The sequence below is a fragment of the Panulirus ornatus genome, chromosome 10 (assembly GCF_036320965.1).
Source record: "Panulirus ornatus isolate Po-2019 chromosome 10, ASM3632096v1, whole genome shotgun sequence".
In the NCBI taxonomy this organism is placed as follows: Eukaryota; Metazoa; Arthropoda; class Malacostraca; order Decapoda; family Palinuridae; genus Panulirus; species Panulirus ornatus.
The window spans coordinates 9,519,378-9,525,377 of record NC_092233.1 but is presented as its reverse complement, the minus strand read 5'-3'; the positions used below and the strand labels follow the sequence as shown (position 1 = coordinate 9,525,377).

The 6,000-nt window shown below is 37.8% G+C and overlaps 1 protein-coding gene across 1 annotated transcript in view; it reads left to right on the top strand.

Moving 5' to 3' along the window:
* The first annotated feature begins 4,795 nt into the window (after window positions 1-4,795).
* Window positions 4,796-6,000, top strand: part of SMC2 (structural maintenance of chromosomes 2) — a 150,533-nt gene continuing 149,328 nt past the window's right edge. Inside the window, exon 1 of the mRNA XM_071665525.1 lies at window positions 4,796-4,864. The gene's annotated coding sequence lies outside the window, so the exon portion shown is untranslated. The remainder of the gene's footprint in view (window positions 4,865-6,000) is intronic.

Sequence of the window (6,000 nt, the reverse complement as noted above, 5' to 3'; positions counted from 1 at the left end):
TGCCCTTCTGATAATGGCATATCAAACATTTTGAATGTTTGATATTAGTACTAAAATACATTATGCATTTATCAGCACAGAGGTCCATTAAATTTGACTTTGACCATTGCTTCAATTTGTTTAAATCTTTCTGAATCATTAACATTTTTATCTCAATACATATCATCAGCAAATTTTGAGATCTCAGTCATGAATCATGTCCCCAGATTACTAATATAGATAATGAAAAAGAATGGCATTATCAGACCCCACCTGCTCAAGAGTACATTTTGAGTGAAAAGCTACCTTTGATGAGACTGTATAATTGGGAGCACAGTCTTTTTAAAGAACTTCTTCCTCCAATGGATTTAACTTTCATTGCTACTTAAAATAGTACAGCCTTGAGTTGCAGGTACCTTTAGAAAGGCCCAAGTAACACCAGTACTCTTTACTAGAAATTGGTTTAGGGTAATTATGAGATTAAAATGAAAAAAGAATGGAGGGTAGAAATGAGCCTTGTGGAACCCTGCTTGTCATGCTGATCTAGTGCTGTTCATTGCTTTTTTATTTAAGCTAATCCTCATTCCACACATACTCAATTTGTTATGCTCTGTGATATTTTACCTAACAAGCTTTTATGTGGCACTTTTTTAAAAGCTTTTGGATAGCTTAGTTATTGTTAAAAGCCTTTGGATAGCTCAGTACATAATGTGTGAAGGTAGGTCTGAATCCCAGTTTTTATAATTAAAGAATTCTGTTGATATTTTTAATCATGATCTTTTATTATGAAACCCAAGTTGATGTTTTTGTATTGGTTTGATGTCTTCTAAAAGTTAACTACTAAAAGTTAACCATTCTGTCCCTGATAAATGTTTCACCTCAGACCAAAAGAAAACTGATTTGACTAATTTGAGGATGCCTAATGACTACACATTAGGAGTGATAGTGCAATTGTATAAAGGAACACATATGAAGGATGAGTCTAAGAACTGTAGAGGAACCAGCATACAAACGAATGAACATCAAGAATGATCGTAAGAACTGTAGAGGAATCAGCGCACAGTACTTAGCAAATGAGAACTGTAGAGGAATCAGCGCACAGTACTTAGCAAATGGGGGAACTTTTATTCAAAGGGTAAATCAGATAATAGATGAGAGAAGAGTACAAATAACAGAGGAAGATAAAATATGTGTAGGTAAAATCATCAATCTGAAGATGGTATCTGATAGGTATATGGTAAAAAGGATAAAGTTGTATGCAACTTTCGCATCCTTATTGAAAGCATAAGATAAAGTGGATTTGAGAAGAAATGAAAATCCATGATACAGGAGGAAAGTTACTAGATGCAATAAAGTCACTGTAGTAAAGTGTGTTGAAGAGGGTAGTATTTAAAGTTTTGAGATAGGCATGAGAAAGAGATATGACTGTATGCTATTAATGGCTTTATATATTTGGATGGGACAGTGTGACTAATGAAAGCATGGAAGAGAGGGAGCTATTACTGGGTTGGATAAAAAGACCTAGTTATTAGTGACTAGCTTATTTGCAGATGAACTGGTTTTGCTACCAGAGAATGAAGAGACTTTGCAGATGGCGAATAAATTTTACCTGGTGTTTAAAAGTAGGAAATTGAAAGTAAATGCCAGTGAGAGTAGGTGATAGTTTTTCCATTACATTATCATAATGAATAGATACAAACAGTAAGCTTAAATGCAATGGGTGATGAATTGTCGGAGGATCTAAGAGAATTTTTAGTATGTGGGCTCAACATTATTCAAACAACACAGCGAAAGATGAATAAAAGGGAAAGTTGTCCAAAAGAGGATGATGATTGTATCCTCAGAGATGATTATGTGAAAGGAAAATATCACAGTCAGTATAAGAATAAGAAGTGACTGAGTGTATAGTTTGGCTACCCTCAATCTATGGGTGTAAAGCATGGAAGTGGAATTGAGCACACACTTCTGGGATTCAGGGTGCTGAAATGAGCTGAGGGGCACTTTTGATGTTAACAAATCACATAAGGTTAGAAAGGGTAGTGAGTGGTAAGATGTAGAAGTAAAGTTGCTAGTGAAAGAGAAGAGAGAGGCATTTGGATGATACTTACAAGGAAGGAATGCAAATGACTGGGAGATCTATAATAGAAAACAGCAGGAGGTCAAGAGGAAGGTGCAAGGGTTGAAAAAGAGGGCAAATGAGAGTTTGTATAAGCAGTCCCCATCATAATAATCTCCCTCTGTGACCTCATTGAGGTCCACTTTCACATTATTGTGGATGGTTGGAATGTCTTCAAATATTCTACCTTTCCAGCTTCATTTTGATTTTTGGGAACAAAAAGAAAATCACATGGGGTGAAATCAGGTGAATACAGACAGAGTTGGGTATAACAGGATTTTTTTTTTTTAGCTAGAAACTATTGACCATTTTCCCACAGCTGGCAGTGGCTTCTCTTACCTTTATCCTTCAGTTGAAACAAAACCTTTTTATAAAAGGCCAGGTGTGGCACACTACCTCCATAAGGCCACCTGGAATAGACAAAGTCTACCCCTTACAACCACTGTTATGCGTTCCCAGGTAGTGCCATGTGCATCCCTGGTGGTGTCACATGCATCCCTGGTGGTATCATGTGTATACCTGGTACTGACAAATGTGTTCCTAGCACTGCCACATGACAAGGGTAGTGCCATGTTTGTCCTTGGTAGTGCAATGTGTGTCCCTGGTAGTGCTATGTGTGCTTCTGGTAGTGTCATGTATGTCTTGGTAGTGCTATGTATACCCCTAGTAGTGCCATGTGTATTCCTGGTAAAGCCATGTGTGCCCCTGGTAGTGCCATGTGTATCCTTGGTAGTGCCATGTGTATCACTTGTAGTGCCATGTGTCCCTTGTAGTGCTATGTGTGCCCTTGGTAGTGCCATGTGTATCCCTGGTAGTGCCACGTGTGTCCCTGGTAGTGCCATGTGTATCACTTGTAGTGCCATGTGTCTCTGGTAGTGCCATGCATCTCTGGTAGTGCCATGTATATCCCTGGTAGTGCCATGTGTGTCCCTGGTAGTGCCAGCATCTCTTGTAGCACCACAGTTGCTACTGATGGTATCAGTAGCCCATGGTAGTGCCATATGTTTCCCCTGGCAGCACCAGGAGTGCCTCCGGCAATGTCACATGTATCCCTCTCAGTGCCAAATATGTCCCTGGTAGTTCAACGTGCACCCCTGTTAATACCACAGGTGCCTCTTGTAGTGCCATAGGTGCCCCTGATAGGGCCACCAGAAACCAGTTCTGATGGGGTGCAGGAAGAGTCACCTACGTGTGAAGTCAGCAAATGGTCTAGTGTTGGTTGGCATTCCTGTACTTGCCTCACCTGGTTGCCACCAACCTGTTGAGGTTATCATAATTTACGCGAGTGTGATATAGGTACTAGGCGTTGGACCAGGAACCACATGCATTCTGCTCTTATTGCGTACTTTTGATGATAAGGTTGGGTGTATGTACTGTAGTACTGTTATATGATGGGTGGGTACATGTACAGTAGTACTCTTATAAGATGGGTGGTTAGTTGGTACGTGCAGAGTAGTGCAGTAGTGCTGTTCTCTTATCATGGTTTGCTGCATGTATTGTAACTCTTATTTTCTTATCCTAGAATAAACTTGATAACTGAGTAAATTACATTAGTCACTGCTGTAGCATTAAGATAGCTGGATATGCAAGAAAGATCTGTCAATGTCCGATGCACGATGCATCAATGCAAATTGCGGTAAAGCGGTTCTTTTCTTATCTACGTAAATAAGATTGGTTGTCAATCTAATATGCTATTAAAACATTCGTTTTCTTCAATTTCCCCTCTATAAAGTGCTATGGCATGAATCTCTGGGTCACAGTAAGCAATATAGACGAGTCTCGGTAAATAAGAGACCAAGTCCCAGTTCCGTCAACTATGGTGGTACCCACAATTGACTTTCGTGTTAGGCTTTTGTTTGACATTACTTGGATTTTGTCTCATTCTTTCCCCACCCAATATTGTGTTTTTGATATATATATATATATATATATATATATATATATATATATATATATATATATATATATATATATAAAACATGTACTCCCATAGTCTATTCGTTGGTATGTTCTGAATAATAAACTCTCCCAATTGGGTGTCTAATACATAATACAATGATTATATTTTTGAAGATTATAGTTCTTTGTTCTCTGACAAGGAATTGTACTGAAGTTGGTCTGAAATCGCCTGCACAATTATATCTCTGCTACGTTGAAGTGCAAACTTTAATAAACGCATCAGTACCTAACAAGGTTATCCTCCAGTTTGCTTGTTTTAACCAAGAAACATTACATGGGCCGTGGACATGTCCACACTTCCATAAAGTTTGAGTATATGAAAAAATAACAGCATATCAATGATGGAGATCAGTAGTTTCAAGCTGTATGAATATGGTACCTTTTATACTCATTTGGTAATTGTTATTAGCCCCATATGGCAATGATTTAAAAGAAAAAAGTTGAGTAGCTTTGTGGTTGGTAGTACAGTATGTGCAGCCCGCAGTGTGTGGTTGACCATTGCAAGTCAGTGACAGGAAGGTATGTATTGTGGATCATCTCTCTACACCTTCCCTCCCTCCTGGAGGAATATTTCTTTGTGAATTGTTGGACGCCAGTGTGATGTTGACGATAATATTTTTCTGTAGATTTGAAAATAAGATCAGTTGAATAACCTACCGCGAGATTTGATGTACAGATAGGCATTATTCATTGAAAGATATTTTTATTCTTTTATGCCAGCAAACTTCTCGTGGTGGTTTGGAATTAAGATGACAGAAAGCCATTTTTCGCCGTGTATGTGGAAGACGGCGATAATGGGCTCCAGTAAAGGTAAATGGCAATTCTTCGATTGTTTACCGTGTAGGAAATACGTTCTGAGCTATTTCTTTTTATGCTAAATGTTGTTTATTTATGTAGATTAAACATGTTGATTACCAGGTATTTCTTGTAGGATTGATAACGAATGTATCGAGTCTGTAATTGTCCAAGTGAAGGGCGATAAATAGCTTTGGTCAGTAGTTAATGAATTAGCTGGGTCACTTGTGTTTTTGTCTTTTTTGATGTTATCGTGTATTTACGAGTAATTAAGGAGGTCAACAGGCTTAGTGAACATGCGTAATAGGAACGGGAAGTGTTTATTATCTGTATAAACGTAAATAGGGGAATGTCTCGTATACCCATAAGATAATGACGGGGACAGGTATTCTGGACGGAGTACATTTGTAACATTGACAACAGTTTTAGACATAGCTCTCGCTCAAGCGTTGGGATTGTGATCACGTCTGGATTTTTTTTTTACCATTAGTGAATCGGCCTGATAACGGCATTCAGTGGAATGCGAGACTGTGATTTGATCTTGACGGCTGCATATGTAGAGCGCACCTTCTTTGCTTTATAACATGTAAAAAAATTATTCGAGAAATTCTCAAGGCCATGAAAGATCATTAGAGTTAAGACATGCTCCCGGTTGGATAAATAATCGATAATGAATAATCAAAATAAGCCAAATCTTTGTATGTGTAATTTATTTTGCTCTAATCTCTTGAAGATTGAATCTCATTTCATTACACTTAAAATGGTGCGTTAAATAGCATTTTACCCGTTTGTTGTATTGTGTAATTAATCGGCGAAAATTTTATAACCTCCAGTAAACTACTGAATTGAATCATAGGTTTTGAAATTTTTTTCTTGCGACATGCCATAAACTGTGATACTGTATTGTATTTATACTTTTCTTATCGTGTACTGTGATACGATAACTGCTGTTCCAATAATGCATTGTATTAGCTGTGTCCATGTGTTGTGGTGCTGTAACTTCGGTTCACTTCATATGTATTGTGCTTGATAGCTGAGTACATGTACTGTGCTAATGTAAACATTTGTTCATATCATGTACTTTACTTAATGATAGCTGGTACATGTACTGTGCTAATGTAAACATTTGTTCATATTATGTACTGTAATTA